The sequence below is a fragment of the Porites lutea genome, chromosome 7 (genome assembly GCF_958299795.1).
Source record: "Porites lutea chromosome 7, jaPorLute2.1, whole genome shotgun sequence".
Lineage (NCBI taxonomy): Eukaryota > Metazoa > Cnidaria > Anthozoa > Scleractinia > Poritidae > Porites > Porites lutea.
In genome coordinates, this window is record NC_133207.1 from 15,131,822 (window position 1) to 15,151,139 (window position 19,318).

The 19,318-nt window shown below is 39.5% G+C and overlaps 1 long non-coding RNA gene and 1 pseudogene across 2 annotated transcripts; both read right to left on the minus strand.

The window, feature by feature from the left end:
- LOC140944495 (immunoglobulin superfamily member 10-like) overlaps positions 1 to 10,399 on the minus strand; it is an 11,332-nt pseudogene extending 933 nt beyond the window's left edge.
- Positions 10,400 to 12,261: 1,862 nt separating this feature from the next.
- LOC140944135 (uncharacterized) lies at positions 12,262 to 18,131 on the minus strand. 2 transcript variants are annotated; one of them, XR_012166671.1, is made up of 3 exons: positions 18,031 to 18,131; positions 14,014 to 14,154; positions 12,262 to 12,475 (listed from the first exon to the last, which is right to left on the minus strand). It is a non-coding gene; the product is annotated as an uncharacterized lncRNA (long non-coding RNA). The 2 variants fall into 2 exon arrangements; XR_012166670.1 differs by lacking the exon at positions 18,031 to 18,131 and adding an exon at positions 15,361 to 15,470.
- Between the last annotated feature and the right edge of the window lie 1,187 nt (positions 18,132 to 19,318).

Genomic DNA, 19,318 nt, shown 5'->3' on the forward strand with positions numbered 1-19,318 from the left:
CTCCAAGGAAATTCTTTACTGAGCATACGTAAGCCCCAATATCCTTTTTAGTTACACTTAGTATAGTCATGTTCCCATCGATCATTGCAGTCCTTCCTCTTGGCAAATGACCTAACGGTTTTTGCCATGTGATCGTTGGTATCGGCAGACCAGAAGCTTTGCACAGCAGGGTCACGTTTTCTCCTTCTTCAGCGATAACAGAGGAGGGCTTTTTTGTAATCAAGGCACCAACTGCAATTACGGAACACAAAAAAGAAAGTTAACTAATCACTTCATGAAAAGCACCCACGAGGAACTCTTTTAAGTTTGCCTCACACTTGATTAGTCGGCTATTATTTTCACATTAGTTAACAACTTTTCCACCTTTGACTATATGCCATCTTTTCTTCAATTGATGTCAACAGCTGAAAGCCCCTAGTTCGAGGGGGCCTAACCTCTCATACGCTCTTAAGCCCCGTGCAAAAGGGACGCAACATTGTTGGCCAACAAAACCCAACATTGTTGGATGTTACATGTTGCGTCCGTTTGCACACCCTGATGCATGTTGTTGCGAAAAGTTTGAAACCGGTCAAACTTTTCAGCCAACAACTCCCAACATTTTTTTTGTTCCGTGATCGCCGAAGCGTAGCGCAATAATGTTGGATCCGTTTGCACAGCTCTTCCAACATTGTTGGGGCCACGCACGCTCATTAAGCATGGCTTACAAAGACTTATGGGCTGTATTCTTCCCACGATGCACTGCAGGTCCCAAACTTGTTGAGAGTTGTTGCATCCGTTTGCACACCACTGCCAACACGCACGCAACAACTCCCAACATTGTTGGCATGGCGAAAATGTTGGGAGTCGTTGCGCCCGTTTGCATGCAGCCTTATAGTTTCTGTTAGGTCTCCCCGCCACTTCTTTCTAGTTACCTCATATTAATTGTCAGTAATTTCAATTATTTGTGTGGCAAATAAATAAAACAAAACAAACTTTTTCCCTGCCAATGCAGCCAGCGTACCTAGCAGAGTACCTTCCCAGTAGCTCCTGAAAAGTCAGAGGTTACGGTCATCTTTTAATCCTGGTTTTCATTAGTTGGAGTTGGAGTTGTAATCATGCAATTGAAGAGCCTGATAACTTAGAATAAATAGAGTTTTATTCTGCTAACGTGTAATTTCTGTTTCCGTACCAGCGAATAAATACCAAATTTTTACAAAGCATAAAAACGAGTACGGCCACAATTTAAACTTTTGGGAAGCCCGTGTGTGTATTTTAAACCCCTAAAGTTGTTGTTGTTGTTGTTGTTGTTGTTGTTGTTGTTGTTGTAGCGTTGTGATTAATCTCTACTGATTCCTGCAACTCCAGAAGCAGATAATCAACGGAGTCATAACTCGGAGTCGGAAGGAAATGAAAACAACCTTCTGATTTTTGCGATTGCAATTCCGTTGAGCTTATTACTTCGATATCGATTCCGATTCCGACTTTTGATTTACAGTAGTTCATAAGCGCTCTTACAACTCCGATTACAACTTTGACTCCGTCGCTTCAGTGAAAACTAGCCTTTAGAGTTTCAATACTATGGTTAACAACCTCTAGGACGCTAGAGTGGCAGAATGGGGTACAAAATTTTTGTGCATGTAAACAGCCTGACAAGACTCTAACAAGTGTATATCCAAGAGATTCGAAGTTCTTCAAAAGCTTACTCAGTAGGTATTATACTCAAGCTTTTGCTAGTAATATAACAGTTTTTAGTTGTTGAAATGTATTACAGTAATTCCTAACAGAGACTACTACTGAGGGACTGGGAAGTTAATATATAGATTTAGCCAGGGCTAAAAGCGAAGCTCCCGTTAATAAATTCATAATTTAAATCAAACAATAAACTTGTAATCCACAGATCAGGGCACATTCATTTGACGTTTGAGGCAAAGGCTAAGTGATTTTAGAGAAAAATAATTTGACAGTCCAAGAGTGAAACAGCTTTTACATCGAGTTATTAAATAGTCTTATTTGTACACCCAAAAATAGCAATCATGTTCGATCACAGTAGATTAGGCCTGGAAAACAAATAGACCTACCTATTCGTGTATTGTATATGCATTAGCTGCTGCATCATAATGTGGCATTCACCACTCTCTCCAACATTGCTCCGTTTGAGAGACCATGGATAATTGGACAACCCCGAAATATAATTTTAAGAAACACACGCGCCACGATAGTCCTTGGTGGCAGTCAATTTACACGTTGCATTCCTCTGTCTAAAAGAGAGGCCAAAATAAAAAATCAGGCCGGATTTTTTGTGTTCGACAAGTTTAGTTTACTAGTAAATCTTTGCGACGAATCTGGTGGCGTGTAAACCAGCCTTTTAAACATACTTTTTCTCATCACGTCTCAGGTAAACAGTACTATTGAGGCCCTTGTTTTTATCATACAGACCTCGGACAGAATTTGTTCTTTTTTGCCCTATTTAAACCTATAATTCTGCAGTTTTTCACAATTTTGCAAGAGAATTTGCACTCATTCAATTTCCACGACGATCAAAGCACGCGCTTCCTTTGCACAACAAATTATGACATTGAATTATAAAACGTTTTTATGAAGAGAATTCTATAATGCCAGGACTTTCAGTTAGAAAAATCTGGTCCTATGTGATATGCAGGGTAATATGGGCTTTTAATGAAAACGATAAAAAAATTCCCAAAATCACTTTTCGGCCAGCTGGACGGGGCTCACTTTTGACAGGCACCAAATTTGCACTGCGATTAATAGAGTTACCATTTACGCTTCAACATGATAGATAAATTGTTATGTTTAGGTTTTATTTCCCTTTATTTATTAAACTGCGTGTGGTTTTGTTATGTGTAATCTTTAAAAGCGAGTGATATTTATTACGCGCGGCGTTTTGAGTATTCCTGCATGAGATGTTTATGTTCGACTGGATACAAACCGGTGCAGCGATAAAAATTGCGAGAGGGACTACTAACAATCAATAAAATAAATACAATTCGGTGAAACGTGTACAGAGACAATAATTTTCATTCACGAAGAGAAGTATTGAGAGTTAAGTGTCTTTGAAAATCATGAGTCAGGTACGTAAGCATAAGCTTATTTATGTTTTAAGCCGGCTTCCCGGTGTTTGCTCTTTTTCAAGATGAACTCGAGGCAAGAAAATCGCTCAGAGCTTTCTGTTTACAGCCAAAATCATAACTAAATAACTTCGGAACATTTTCTTTGAATTTGCGGCCAAAAAATGTCTAAAGGCTTTTTAAACCTGATACTATTGTAGGTTAGATCATTGCTCGTGTATAAACTTAAGCCGCATAAACCATACGCTCGACTTCAGGAAACCGAAAAAAAAAACACATCAAAGACAACAATTTCTCAGGCTTACCAGTCGAGATGCTGCTTCTGAAGGTCATCAAGTGTTCCAGAATTTTCAATCCTCTTACGCTTCAAGCAAGGGCAAGTGAGTAATTAAGCTCATTTTTGAAAACGATGCCATCCGAATTCGAAATTCCAATGACTTTGACAAGCGGTGCATTTGTCAACAAAAAGCGCAATAAACAAACCAGCCACGAATTACAGAACAATCTTGATAGCGGCTGTATTTCATTTTGTACACCAAGTAGAAAAAGCCAGTTTAAAACATCACAAGATGACACAAAACTCTGTAAACTCCAGCTATCAGTGAGCAAGTTTCCAGACGCTGCATAAATTTTCCGCATGAACTCACCTGTCAAATTTTGACCAATCAGAACATAAAAATTGGACGTAGAGCGTGATCAACGCGTGACAGTGAGATAAGTCAAAAGTGATTGCCTTCCCCGCATGTAAATGTAAAAGCCGGTTGAATTCGAGGTCAGTTCGAAATCAACATTTTAAAAGTGCGGCTCATGAACTCGACTTATTTCATATCCTTTTTAAAAAAATTGAACTTGAGCCTGCGATAATTGAAAAGTAGCAACCTGTCAGCGGATACGTTAAAAAAACACTCGAACTCAGTGGGTCGATACCTGAGCCCGCGATAGGGTCAGGCGATACTGGTCAGCAGAAACACTAATTTGACAGCTGTCAATTAATCAAAACATGGATGTACAATATCAGGTTACAGGCTCCCAAACTAGCTAGAAAGTGTGAGATTAAACATTGGTATACCTGTGGTTCGGACGGACGGAAGGTCGGGTGGTCGGTGTACGGTCACGTGATTGCCGAATTTTCTAAGATGGATCGATTTTCTAAGCTATGGGACTTCGAATTGAGCCCGTGATCAAATAAAATATCAGCGCAAAACTTTAAACACTACGTGACCTCAATAGATAGACAAATGAGCCCGCGATACACTCAGGTGATGATGGTCAGCGTATACTCTAGTTTGACAGCTGTCAATTAAGAATGGCGAATATTCGAATTAACAGACTACGAGTGTGAGTATCTTGAATTGGTAAGTGTGACATATTATATCAGCTTATATGTAGGGGCAAAACGACTGGTCTTTCACCTGAGCCCGCCAGATAGTCATGTGATAATTGTCAGCGGATGCCTAATTTTGACAGCTGTCAATCTAATCGTACTCATGCGGATAGCTTACATAACTAAGGGGCTAGTCAAGTTGTGCAAGATCTATTGTGACATTTGACATCGGCTTACATGAAGCGTGTGTACGCGTGGGCGGGCGGGCGTACGCTACGTCATAACCAAATTTTCTCAGATGGATAGTTTACCAAATTTTCTTACCCATGGTGCTCCGCTCTGCGCGCGCTTCGCGCGCGCGAGGAGCTCCGCTATTACCTTGAACAGTTATTGTGGCCAATGAGGTCATGACTCCAAGAAGATTTCTTGCCCTACACGTGTACACTCCTCCGTCTTGTGACGTCACATCTCGAATCATCAGTCTACCACGTGATTGTACGATTCGTTTGTTCAAAGGACTTCAGCCATGTGACTTGGGGTGTTGGGTCTCCTTCGACCTCACATTGCAATGAGGCTATACCAGTTTCGTTTACCACCATGGACACTGGAGGTGACACAATAGAAGGAGCTGAGATGGATTCACCATTATCGCCCTGGGGTCCCTGAGCGCCCTGATGGCCTTTAGGTCCAGGAGGCCCCTGATATCCTTGAGTGCCTTTGTTTCCTTTAGGTCCTTGGGGTCCACGCGGTCCGGGAGGACCATGCTTGCCTGGGGCACCAGGCCTTCCTCGTCTTCCCCTTATTCCTCTCTGGCAGTTTACCTTTGGCCAGGCTACTCAGGGCCAGCTGGACTTCTCTTTTGATGTCGTCACAGCTGACTATTACACTCGTGTTTGATTTCTTGTTTTTATTTTTTGAGCTGCGTTTGTGGCGACTGTGTGTTTCTGCAATTAAATAATAAACACAATGGGTGATAAAACCAAATTTTAGAAGAATACTGGCCCCCTACTCTTGTGAGTTAAAATATCACTCCAAATATTTTGCAGGTTTTATCCCAGTTTCTTCAGTTGAAGCATCACTGCCGCACTCTTTGTTATGTGTATTGTCGCATAGCTATTTTCAAAGACAGGTCTATCCTGGGAATATCATTACGCGTGTCCATTCTTTCTTTTTTAATCAATAACTAATGGTTTGTAAAGAATTTTGGTTAGAGTAACACATATTTTGACTCCATCTCGGCTTTCGACCTGTAGCAGGGCAGAAGATATCCTTATTCTTTCTGACAAAGGGGAAGTTTTTCTGTACAAAACTACCACGTAGTTGCGGTTACATATTTTGCTATCATACCGGACGTACCGTTACACATCTGCTGTTGACACGACGACGTGTTGACGGAAGAAAAGCTGAGAAAACGGAGGTTTTCAAATAAATACCATGATGTCTTACATCATACAGCGCATGCCCTATCAGGGATGCTATCGTTATTTGGACTTTCGTTTGGACAGGCGAAAAACGATCCATTATACTACCTCTGGACTCATATTTCTTAAATATTTAAATAGAGAAAAAATCTCCGTTTTCAAAAATATTAGGATACGTGTGCATGGACGAGACTTTGGTAAAAATAAAATCTTGCTGGTATGAGGAAATATACCATACCCTCTGACCTCATGTAGCCGAACGGCTTTATCATCTCTTCTTTTACTTCCTGTCAGCAGTTTAGCTAAAAGATTTAAAGGTCTCACTATATAGCACGTGCCACAGCTGAAACTTCCCTCTCGATAATCTAATATTAAACACCCAATTTTTTGCGTATTTTTAAATAGAAAGAAACAACATGCGTTGCATATTACGCCCTCTACAACTAGCATACTCGCAAAACGCTAATATATACTTAATATCGTAGTACGAAATAGTTATGAATTAAACAAATAAGGAGCCCATTTAACATTTTTTATGCCTTATTCACATCAAAAATAAAAAACATGTTAAAGTTTCTATGTACACAGCTCCGGTATATGACTGTTTAAGTATAGTTTCACATTATTTATATAAGATGCCGCTGCTCTGATTTTGTCCAATATTTATAACGAAACTCATTACGGAATTAAGTGCACATAGGTTGTTTTATTCTCAAAGTAAAAGTTTGCCTTCGCGGTATTGTTCAGTTCTACTTTTCACCTTTGTAAATTCAGTAAACATGTTATCTTGTTTAAGTGGGGATTCATTCAGCAACCAACGTAAGAAAACTGGCACTCACCTTTACTCGAGTAGCCGTGTGGCGGGAAAGCAATCAGCTCGTTATTTCCAGTTTGGCTTGGCGCAACATTTCCTTCTTTGTGGGTGAGTCAGGACTTGTATGATTTTTCGATGAGCGTGAAGCTCGACCTCAACCTGAACCAGTGCCACGAAACAAACAATGGAGAGAAGTATTGATGAAAAGGCTAGAGTTTTGGGGACCGAACGCATCTTTGACGTCTCCATCACTCAGCTTAAGAGTAGCCTGTGTACAGACGTCCCCCCTCCCTCAGAAAAAAGGCTGCTTTTAAGAGCGTTTGTATTTGAAACAGTTGAAACTTGAAGCAATTGGAAGGCTGTTAACTCGACTTTTGCAATTTTCGAGTCTAACACCTTCAGTGGTTATTTCTTTCTGTGAAGTGTCCCATAAAACGACATCATTAATAACCTTCAACTCTCAGAAACCTGACCTCCGTTTCGCTGAACATTTCCGCTTTTTCTGGCTGTTAACCAAAGTTTAGGCCTGAAAGTTGAGGAGAACTATTAAATAACCGGAAACTCAGTAGTCTTTAGACTATAGTAATAATTGCAAAGTAGGGAAGGGCGTTAGACAGGGAAGGGTTATAAGGCAAGGGGAGGGCGAGTGAGAGCCGGGCCAACGTGACGAACCTCTAAGAACGTCTACGGGGGAGGCTAATTGTACATGCCTTTATTCGCACGTCAACAAGCGGTTGAACATGTAAGATTCTGATTCTTATGGAACGTGAAAGAATCCTCGCTGATGTTCATGATCCATGGGTACGTAGCGGAATTAGACCCCGCTAGTGTGGTCTACCTTAAAAACATGCCTGGATGCGTAGAAGGTCCTCATCAGCATTTACCTGAACTCTAATTTGAAGGTCGGCACATTTCAGGCAATCTTCCAAGGCATAATTTTCTAAAAATGCCGGGGTGCTTTTAGTGTCAAAATGAAATCCCCCTCTCGAGGGAGTAAGTCGGTGCGTTATATGATGATCTTGTTTTTTTTGTCAACGTCGGCAATGACAACATCACCTCTTCTTTGGGGTTAACCTGCGATCAGGCGGGAGGGGCGGGGCCCGGGGCGGGGGGACAGAAAGGGAAGAAGGACCGTCTGATTTCAGATTATTTCGTTATTTGTTTGAGCACGGGAGATCAAGAAATATAGTCAAGCTATTGTTTATAGTTTATTTCGTAAGCTGAAGGTAGTCCAGTAGTCCTTAATACTTCTCTTTCAGTGTTCATTTAGACCAAAACTTAAGCAAAAACTCGAAGATACGCTTAGAGCTCTTGAATTTTTGAAATACGATCACTTTTGAATGGACGTGAATGAGATTATTTCTAGTTGGATAAGGAAAGGCTGGAAAGGAGGCACTGACCAACTCGCATTTCAGTGGCCCGCGCCGTTTCCCATTCTTGCTGCGTTATCCTCGATCTATAACCAAAACTGAAGAAGCACGCAATAATAGTACTGTTTGTTGAAGAGCAAAGTATTATTTGCAACATTTAACTGTTTACAATTTATCTGCATACCTTCTTAAAGGAAATTAACTCTTTATGAAATTAAGGTTTTGGAAATTAACGCGACTTAGATTAACGCGAAGTTAGTGGAAAACGATTTTCGAATTAAGGAAATTAACGCGGAAGAGAGGGCAACATTTCAAAATAAAGGAAATTGACGCGACGTTTACAAAGAAACAAAACTTGTTGAGACAACAGGATTAAAGTTAAACTTGAAATCCGAAATGGATACTTTGTTTTTGGCTTGGATCTTTCCTTGAACGTACGAAGGGTTTAAGGGAAGAAATCAGGCCACTCCAAGTTCTACACAGTTTCTCTAGTAACTGGTGGAACTCCACCCTGATAAAAATACTCCTCTTTCTTAGGTGTCAAGAATGTCAGAAGGTATTGGGAAATTGGAGTCAAAATAATGGAAATTAAGGTCATGGAAATTAACGCTACACTTAATTAACGGCACGGAAATTAACGTTAACATAATTAACGCGGCCAAAATTAACGCGGATTTTGGAAATTCGCGTTAATTTCATAAAGCGTTTATTTCCTATAATATGGTACTATCATTTTTTAAAACAAAAAATTGCTATGGTATCCAAACTTTTACAGAAATCACTTGCCAGGCCATAACGTTTTAAGTTATCGTAATGTATGATATCCTGGGTAAGTGAAGAGATCCGCACTCGGGCTGCTCGTTACCCATACTGACACAATCTGCCGACCATTACTAAACAAAAAGACAACTGTTTGTCTTGAAAAGCAGAGTTTTCTTTGCAAAATTTAGCTGCATATGATTAATTTAGCCGCATAACCTTATCACTTTTTTGAAAAACAAGAAATGCTCAAGTGTCCAAAAATTTAGCCTGCGGAGCAAGCGTTTCCGTTTGGTTTCGGAGCAAAGAAAAAAAACGCACGGAAACGCTTGCTAGGCAGGTAACAAAAAATATTTACAGAAATCAGTTCATGCCTGGCCATAACACTTGAGCTTTCCTAATGTATGATATCCTTCCTCACTTGAGTGATCAAGGTCTGCCAGTCTGATCTGTGACACAGGAAGAGCAGACTTATCTGTCAGCAGACCGCTGTCCTCTCTCCATCCGCTTTTACCGTTGTAGCAATTACACTTTTGGCCATTTAAGCAAGAGTTTGTTACTCCACATGCGCACGTGTTGGCTGCTCCACCAGCGCCTCCCCAGTAGTTCATTTTCCTTCCATCACGTGACACCCACCAGGCAGCCGACTCTGGCACAAAGGCAACATCACTTTTGCACTCAAATTTAATAAACTGTTCACAGTTCTGTGAGACTCCAGTGAGTGCTGCCAACTGAGCGACGTTGACTCCAGTGTAAGTCACATCTTTACTGTAACATCCTGGGTTATTATAATTACACCCAGTGATATTAGCAACATGGGTTCTACTCTCACTGTCGTGACTTATGACTGTCACGCCAACTCCTCCCTTGTCACTCATATCACAATACACACTGAACGGAGCCACGCCTCCTTTGCCATCAGGGTCAATAATATAATTACCTGAAGAGCTTCCACTGCGGCCTGATTTTATACTGCTACAGGACAAAGGTTTGTTGTACACTTCAACTACAGAAATAGTCTCGATAGAACGAAGTGCGTTCTTGGCCACGCAAGAATATGTTCCGGCATCGTTTGTAACCACGCTGCTGAGGAACAGAGTTCCATTTGAATAAATCAAGTGGCTGTGAGGTAAGCCTTTTCCAGTTCTCTTCCACGTGATCTCAGTGTGACCTTGAGCTGCACATTTTAACAACAAGTTGCTTGACTGTGATACAGTGACTTTCCGGGGAGGAGTAAGGGTAAATGTGAGCCTGTCAATCACTATCAACTGAGCGACAGTAGAGTCCTGTCCGAGTAAATTCTTTGCTGAACACACGTAATCACCCTTGTCAGTTTTAGCTATGTTGGGAATTGTCAAGTTTCCATCGACTACAGCAGTCTTCCCTTTTGGTAAGGAACCAAACGCTCTTCGCCACGTGATCGTTGGTAGTGGCAGGCCAGTAGCTTGGCACGGTAAGATCACGTTTTCCCCTACTTCAGCAACAGTAGATGGGGGTTTTTGAGTGATTGAGGCAGCAACTGTAGATTTATGAACAAATGTACATGCAATTAGCCAAAGAAAAAAATACGAGCGAAAACAGAAAATTCTGGCAAGAGATGTCCGAATTCCATGATAAGAGTCGAACATATTATCTACCCTTGACATGATTTATCGGTAGTTTTAGTCCAACTTCGCTTCTATTTGGTGCATTGGTGATGAAACTGATTATCACCATCAGTTGCCTGCGAATCATTACATAATCCGAGACTTGCAGTGGATAGTAGGATCAATAATTGATCATGGGGAATTTTATAAACCTGGACGACTATTTTCAAACGAATTATACTAGATTACAGCTCCTCAGCGATGGTTTGAACAAATCGTGTTGTCAGTATTCGATTATCAAAATCGTTTGACAAACACAACAAACGACGTTGAGTGAGTGTCCCCGCGCATAAGTTTTTGATTGAAACTGTGTCATTCGACAACCAAACAATTCGCAGTCGTCTCATCTTTACATATCAATTTAAGGAAGTACTTTGGTGAAAACAATAGCGTCGTTGCAGGCGTTTGTTTTCCCCTCTCCTCGCACGCCCGATTTCCTCATTTCTCTTCCCCTTTTAACGCCTCCCACGCAAGGTAAGAAGTAATAGACTGGTGTTACTTACTTAGAGTTCGTTTCTTGTTATTAATGGACAGATCTTGGCAGGTAACCTAGGAAACATAAAAATCAGTTTAATTGACTAACAACCTGGATTGAGTTCATTTTCGTTTTCGACGCTTTTTTCTATTAGTGGACGAAAAAATGGATTTGCACCAAAATTGCTCAGCGCAAATTTGATGCAAAAAAGTGCAAACTAAGGAATAAATCTGTGCAAAGGTGGTAAATGCCACATTTTGCATACCTGTTTACACCTCCGTGTTGAAATAGGTATGCAAATGTGCCATTTACCACCTTTGCACAGATTCACTCCCTAGTTTACACTCTTTTGCATCAAATTTGCGCTGAGCAATTTTGCTGCAAATCCATTTTTCCGTCCAGTAGCAGGAACAATAGTGAAAAGTGTTGAAAGGCCCCAGGTCAAAACAACATCAAAATTGCATTTTCCAGTAAATAAGCAACAAATGCCACGTTGATAAGGAATCTTTGCGTGAAGCAACCGTCCCAAATCGCCCCTAGCCACTAGATAAATTTATTGCAAAATTCACATCCACCTGATTAATATCAATAACAGTGCTATAAAAAAAAAATACAATTTTGATACTAACTTTATTTTCGAAGGTGTTTAAAATAATGAATTAATGATAAACAAACAACCGACGAGCTTAACATGAGTATTTTCTCATCAAGGTGGAACCGTTCCGTCAACATATTAATCGTCGCATTGATCTCACAAAACACGAAGTTTATATTAGCTTTCAAATATCTCGCAGAGTTTTTTATAGGCCTTTCTGCCTCAACTATTCATGGCTCACAAAGAAAGTGTCCTTTCCTTTAAACTCTTCAAACGAGGCATTGATTGTTTTTTCTCCATGTGCGAACTGACCATGATGGAGACGGAAGCAATTTCGTAGACGGATGCAAAAAACTACTGAGGATGGACTACTGACGGAGCGTCAACCACACGTATCTTTACAATAAAGCATATGTATAATTAAAAATGATCTTCATAGAAATATCTATAGCTATCTATATAGGCATATTTTAAGTGAAATATTAAAAAAGAACACTGTTATCCGCTTCTAGAAGAATTGACAAATGCCCTACCCCCAGGCAGAGGTTTCCGACAAATTTCCCCACCGCCGGGACCGACGAGATGACAAATGCCCGACAAATGTCCGGGAGGGGGATGGGATGGGCACGCTTGGAATCGGAATGAGCTATTACAACCTGTTCAAATCTCATCCTGGATTTTCGAAAGGAGACGTTTCCCAACAGGTCTTTCATCAGCATTTTAACTAGCTTTCTTTAAACACTTTAAAAATAGAGTATTGCGTTTCTTTTTCGTAAGACGGAACTGACCTTAATGTGTCCAAAATAAGACGATCCTTTCCTCTTTATATATTCACCTGGCTTCATCTCCCGTGTTTTGTTGTTCAGATCACAAACGCGTTTTGTGATATCCACACCAGGATGAACATTAAACGACTTGCAGTTGTTATTTCCGATGCATTTTTGATGACATTCAAACTTGTTAGCAACAGTAGACGTATTCATGACATGGCCAACCAAAGTATGGTCTGAAAGCCGGATAAGAAAACGAAGGATTACACAATAAAACCGTTGAGCTTATTGTGAAGCAGGAAGATTATTTTCACATGATTTTGTTGTGGTCCATCTTTGTAATCATACAGATAATTGTTTTACTAGGATAGTATCATATACAAGCAGTTATTGTCAAAGCAGAAATAAATAACTAAAGAAAGAGAGAGAAAAAGAAAGAAAGAAAGAAAGAAAGAAAGAAAGAAAGGAAGATGTTGATACTTACGTCAAAGACAGACAGAAAAAGATAGAGAAAAAGAGAAAACGGAAAGGAGAAGTGAACGCAACAAAAACAAACAAACAAAAATTAGCCGAAATGGAGAAAATGTGATAAAATGGCGCACGGATTTTTTTTGTTAGACACCACACAATTTCTCTATCCGGCACTGGCTTGAGATTCATCCAATGGATAGCGTTAACCATATTTCGAACCGTGACTGGGGCAAGGAAAAAATAATGGACGTGCCTTTTATTCCAAATATTACCGCGTGTATGAAAATGATGAGTTTTAGAGGAGTTGTTAAGAATAATTTGACTTTGAAAACCAAATCTCAATATGTTATAGACCGCTTTGAAATTAACAAACGTCAGTACGAGAACCATTCTAACTCACGCAATAACAAAAAATATTCCTCAACACCAACAATTTGTTGAAAGTTTAGCAAAGCTTTTGGAACCCATCCCGATCCCCTCATCAGTGGTGACGTTTGCTGTTATTCGCAGCCTCGTTTTGATGGGGCTGCAAAATTGTTCACGGTTCATTTCCGGGTTGCCTTTTATGTCAATGGCCTCGCGTATCTTGCATAAAGGCATCAGGTGGTTTTCCTGGCCAATGATCTTTACACTGATCTCGTCGATGGAGTGGCCTGCGTCCTTAGTGTGTTCAGACACAGCAGACTTGAGATCGCAGGCGTGCACTGATTTCCGCCGTGTTCATTTAGGTCATTTAGCCCTTGTACCCAGTTTCGTTGCTGTTTCACCGATGTACTCTGCATCACATTTCTTGCATCTGATATTGCATATGACCCCAAATTTCTCCTCAGCCACGATCTCGTCTTTTGGTTTTACCAGTCGCTGATGAAGGGTGCGATGGGGTTTGAAAGAAACCGCGTGAACTCCACGCTTCTTAAAGATTCTTTGAAGAATCTCGGAGACCCCATCTTAGTACGGGAGCACAATAAATTACTTTCTAGAGGAGGTAGACCTGTGCTTGACTTTTGGACTGTTCATGGAGTAAGAGATGGGGTAGTGGCAGCTGCAATAGACCAGGGTGGATATCCGCGGAGTTGCAGGGCAGTTGAAACGTTGTGACAGTTCTTGCTTGAGACCATCGGAATCAGACACGATAAATTTAGTACGGTGGAAAAGTGCTCTTGTAACGCTGTGCTTATGTTGCAGAGGGTGATGCGAAATTTGAACAAATTGTTGGTGTTGAAGGACTTTTTTTGTAATATAATGTCGCAACAGAAGAATCTTCACTTTGCCATTCTAACAAACATTGCGTGCGTTTACTTACCAACTTGAGTTTCAAATACGCTCGCACAGAACTCAGAGTTCGACATCGCTAATGACGCTACCATCAGCACAGTAACCATTCGAAAGACCAAACGAATAGGCCACGAGACAACCACGGACCAGAAGCTGAACATCCCTGTAGCTGAATGCGAAACACTTATATCAGCCTTATACCCTGGGTGTTTTTAATTTGTTTAGCTTTAAAAACATGTTATGGCAGTTCCTAAAAGTAAAGCATTTGATTTATAATTCATGACTGTTTGAACTAGAACTTAAGACGGCGTATCAGAAGAGTTGATTGAACTTAATTTATCAGCTCGCCGTAGTTTCGAAACGGAAGTAGATGTTTGTTCATGATTTATAGCTCACTGGCTGTATGTCCATATGTCATATATGTCTACCATCACACTAGAAAATTGTATTTATTTCATTATTATTATTATCTTTTTAACGTTAAGTAACCTTTGAATTTAAGCTTACCGAGTGGGAACAATGTTTTAGTAATCAGATATACTTCTTGCTTAGATCCATTAGTTAGTTGTCTTTAATTATCTATGCAAACCTTTTTTATCGGCTTAAGTGAAAAAAAAAAGATGGTAACGTAGCACAAACGATGTCTGGCCAGTGGTTGCTTTCCCGTTCTTAACACTTTATCTTAGGTTCTGTTTCCATGACGTAAACGGGTGGATAAAGCAGCAAATTTTTACACACAGTATTCACCTAAAAGGGGCTTAAAAAATCACTTGAAAACTCAAGAGGCGTGAAAACCCACCATAAAAAATTAATTAAACCCTCGATCCCTAGATTACAGGAACTGTGAAATAAGTCTCTTTCGTTTTCTCTTTTTATGAACTAGAAACAGCTTTATACGTTGAGGAAGTCCTTAGCCTGGAATTAGTAGCTCAATATTATGTTTAGCCTCGTATGTATATAACTAGTCAAGAGCGACTTATAGAACACAACGAAAGAAAATTTCCGTATTTCTTCAATGAAACGCCGATCGTTTTGAAAAAATGCACTTGATCAAGTCCATTTTTCCGGTCGGACTGCCTTTTCTTAAAAGGAAGCTGCTTTTGAAAAATACAATAAAAAGAAAAAATATAACTATAAATATGAATAGCACAAGTAAAAAAAAAGTATAATAAATGTAGAAATATTAATTAAATAAAGGTATGTTGGTGTGACTGTTGAATTAGAACTATCAGTTGACTCTCAAATATATAGGGAGCTCTAGCCACCCGCGGGCGAAGGAAGTGCATGATGTGCAGCATAGTATTTTGGGTTTTAAAAGGCATGCTCTCCTGGTATTCGATCCTGGTGGGTTTAGCCAGCTTTTACTAGAGCTTACCGTGTTGGAAAAAACTTTTAGTTATCGTACTCCTTGCTCCTTGCTTTTCCTATTAGCAAACCAGTTTTATTTCGATCTGAAATAAGCAGGTGGCTTTGACAACTTGCTTCTTCCATTAGTAAATTGGTTTAATTATTAATGCCAATTGTTAACGCATACTTCTTCTTCAACTATTTTGCTCAGGCAATTTTTTTTGCGGTTTCATGAGTACGCAGCCACTTAGCACAGAAGATGTAGCAACAACTTGTAGTCAGCGGCCCATTTCTCCAAAATCCAGATAACTTTTCAGGCCCGAAATCAAACATTCAAATCGAAATAAAAAGAATAAAATCGCGGGTCCTGGCTAGCAAACTGATATTCCATTTTGTTTCATTAACTGATAGTTTTACCATGTAAACAACAACAGCTTTACGGGCCCCAGGAGACGGTTAAGCAAAAAAAAGGAATTTTTGCTAAACAATTTGGGTAGATGGCTTAAAATCTTCGTCTTACCGCCCTGGTTAAATATATAGCAGTTCTCATCTCGAAATCTAAAAGTTTCGACTGTCAGAAGGGTGTTCATTCTTGGCTCCCCATAATCCAACATGGAAACGAGGCCGAATCCAGAAAACTTACAAAAGCAGGAAAAAGGTCGTCAATATGCAAGAAATCAGGGGCACCCAACGACAATTTTCGGAAGAATATCTGTTCGGAAGACGATTTGAGATCTAGAATTTTCGAAACATTTGTTGTAAAATTTCTTGCTTGCCTGCCTCTCCTAGGATTTTCGAACATCTAAAAAATGGTATAATTGCCCATTTCTAACGGATTTTTACCCTAAAAAGGTCACCTAGAATTTTCAGGGGCCTTTTTTCTGACTGAGATTTTCGAAAAGGTAAGTTTTGATCCCTATAATTTTCGGATCACTAGACTTTCAGCTAGGAAATCCGAACAGATGAAAAATTTTTAGGGGATGAAAATATGCCTATATCTACTGTTTAAATACTAAAATACGTTTAACAATGCTATGTTTAAGTGGTTTTGAACTATATTCTCGTTGGGTGCCCCTGAGAAATGAGCAAAATTATTGAATATAGGTAACTGGCTTTGTATTACAATATGATACCCATGGTTCAGGTGCCTTCCACGTGATTGTCGCCTCGTGCATATCAAAGCGCTTAAGTAAAAATAAAAGAAAAGCACAAACGATGTCTGACCAGTGGTTGTTTTCTCATTCCTGAAACTTTATCTCAGGTTGTGTTTCCATGACGTCAACAGTTGGATAAAGCAGCAAATTTAAACACACAACATTCACCTAAAAGAGGCTTAAAAAATATCTTGAAAACTCAAGAGGCGTGAAAGCCCACCATATTCAATTAATTAAACCCCCCATCGCTAGATTGCAGAAACTGTGAAATTAGTCTCTTTCGTTTTCTCTTTTTATGAACTAGAGACAGCTTTACGTGGACGAAGTCCTAGGCCTGGAATTAGTAGCTTAATATTCTGTCTAGCCTCGTATGAATATAACTAGTCAAGAGTGACTCATAAAACACAACGAAAGAAAACTTCCCTATTTCTTCAATGAAACGCCGATGGGTTTGAAAAAATGCACTTGATGAAGTCCATTTTTATGGTCGGACTGCCTTTTGTAAAGTGGAAGCCGCTTTTGAAAAATACAATAAAAAGAAAAAAAATAACTGTAAAGATGAATGGCACAAGTACAAAGAAGCATAAAAAATGTAGAAATATTAATAAAATAAAGGAATGTCGGTGTGACCGTTGAATTAGAACTTCATCAGTTGACTCTCAAATATACAGGGAGCTTTAGCCACCCGCGGACGAAGGAAGTTCATGATGTGCAGCACAGTATTTTGGGTTTTAAATCATTAAGCTACGTGCATCTTTTTTTATATCAATAAATCAATCACTTTTTTAAACGCATGTTCTTCTGGTATTCGATCCTGGCGGGTTTAGCCAGCTTTTACTTGAGCTTACCGTGTTGGAAAAAACTTTTAGTTATCGTACTCCTTGCTTTTTCCTTTTCCCATTAGCAAACCAGTTCTATTTCGATCTGAAATAAACACTGGTGGCTTTCACAGCTTGTTTCGTCCATTAGTAAATTGGTTTAATTATTAATGCCAATTGTTAACGCATACTTCTTCTTCAACTACTTTGCTCAGGCAAGTTTTTTTGCGGTTTCATGAATAGGCGGCCACTTAGCACAAAAGATGTAGCAACAACTTGTAGTCAGCGGCTCGTTTCTCCAGAATCCGGATAACTTTTCAGACCCGTAAACAACAACAGCTTTACGGGCCCCAGGAGACGGTAAAGCAAAAAAAGGAATTTTTGCTAAACAATTTGGGTAGATGGCTTAAAATCTTCGTCTTACCGCCCTGGTTAAATATATAGCGGTTCTCATCTCGAAATCTAAAAGTTTCGACTGTCAGGAGGGTGTTTATTCTTGGCTCCCCATCATCCAACATGGCAACGAGGCCGAAACCAGAAAACTTTCAAAAGCACGGAAAAAGGTCGTCAATATGCAAGAAATGAGCAAAATTATTGAATATAGGTAACTGGCTTTGTATTACAGTATGATAACCATGGTTCAGGTGTCTTCCACGTGATTGTCGCAACATGCATTTCAAAGGCTTAAGTAAAAAAAAAAAAAGAAAAGCACAAACGATATCTGACCAGTGGTTGCTTTCCCATTCCTCACACTTTATCTCAGGTTGTGTTTCCATGACGTCAACAGTTGGATAAAGAAGCAAATTTAAACACACAACATTCACCTAAAAGGGGCTTAAAAAATAACTTGAAAACTCAAGAGGCGTGAAAGCCCACCATATTCAATTAATTAAACCCCCCATCGCTAGATTGCAGAAACTGTGAAATTAGTCTCTTTCGTTTTCTCTTTTTATGAACTAGAAACAGCTTTACGTAGAGCAAGTCTTAGGCCTGGCCAGGCGAATTAGTCGCTCAATATTATGTTTAGCCTCGTATGTATATAACTAGTCAAGAGTGACTCATACAACACAACGAAAGAAAATTTCCCTATTTCTTCAATGGAACGCCGATCGTTTTGAAAAAATGGACTTGATCAAGTCTATTTTTCTGGTCGGAATAACGTTTTTTTTTTAAAGGAGCTTCTTTTGAAAAATACAATAAAATGAAAAAATAAATGACTAAAGATGAATGCTACAAGTACAAAGAAGAATAAAAAATGTAGAAATATTAATAAAATAAAGGAATGTTGGTGTGACTGTTGAATTAGAATTATCAGTTGACTCTCAAATATACAGGGAGCTTTAGCCACCCGCGGGCGAAGGAAGTGCATGATGTGCAGCACAGTATTTTGGGTGGCTTTGGCAACTTGCTAATCTTCCATTAGTCAATTGGTTTAATTATTAATGCCAACTTTTAACGCATACTTCTTATTCAACTATTCTGCTCAGGCAAATTTTTTTGCGGTTTCATGAATAGGCGGCCATTTAGCACAAAAGATGAAGCAACAACTTGTAGTCAGCGGCCCTTTTCTCCAAAATCCCGATAACTTTTCAGGCCCGAAATCAAATATTCAAATCGAAATAAAAAGAATAAGATCGCAGGTCCTGGCTAGCAAAATACTCCATTTTGTTTCATTAACTGATAGTTTTACCATGTAAACAACAAAAGCTTTACGGACCCATTAATTATCGGGACTTTCGAGAAACGGGCCCCAGGAGACGGTAAAGCAAAAAAAGGGATTTTCGATTTTTGAAAGATTTAATGTTGTTGGATTCTCCAAATGTTTATCCACCGTTAAAAAACAATCAAAGAAAGAAGGCAAATTTCAAGTGTAAATGATGTATTTTGCTACTCATTGAACATGCATTGATTATGTGGCATAAATTAAAACATTGCAGGTACTACAGCAAGCAAAGAAAGCACCAGATGCGTGAAGTCAACACGAAACAACACAAAAAAACAAACAAGAAAAATT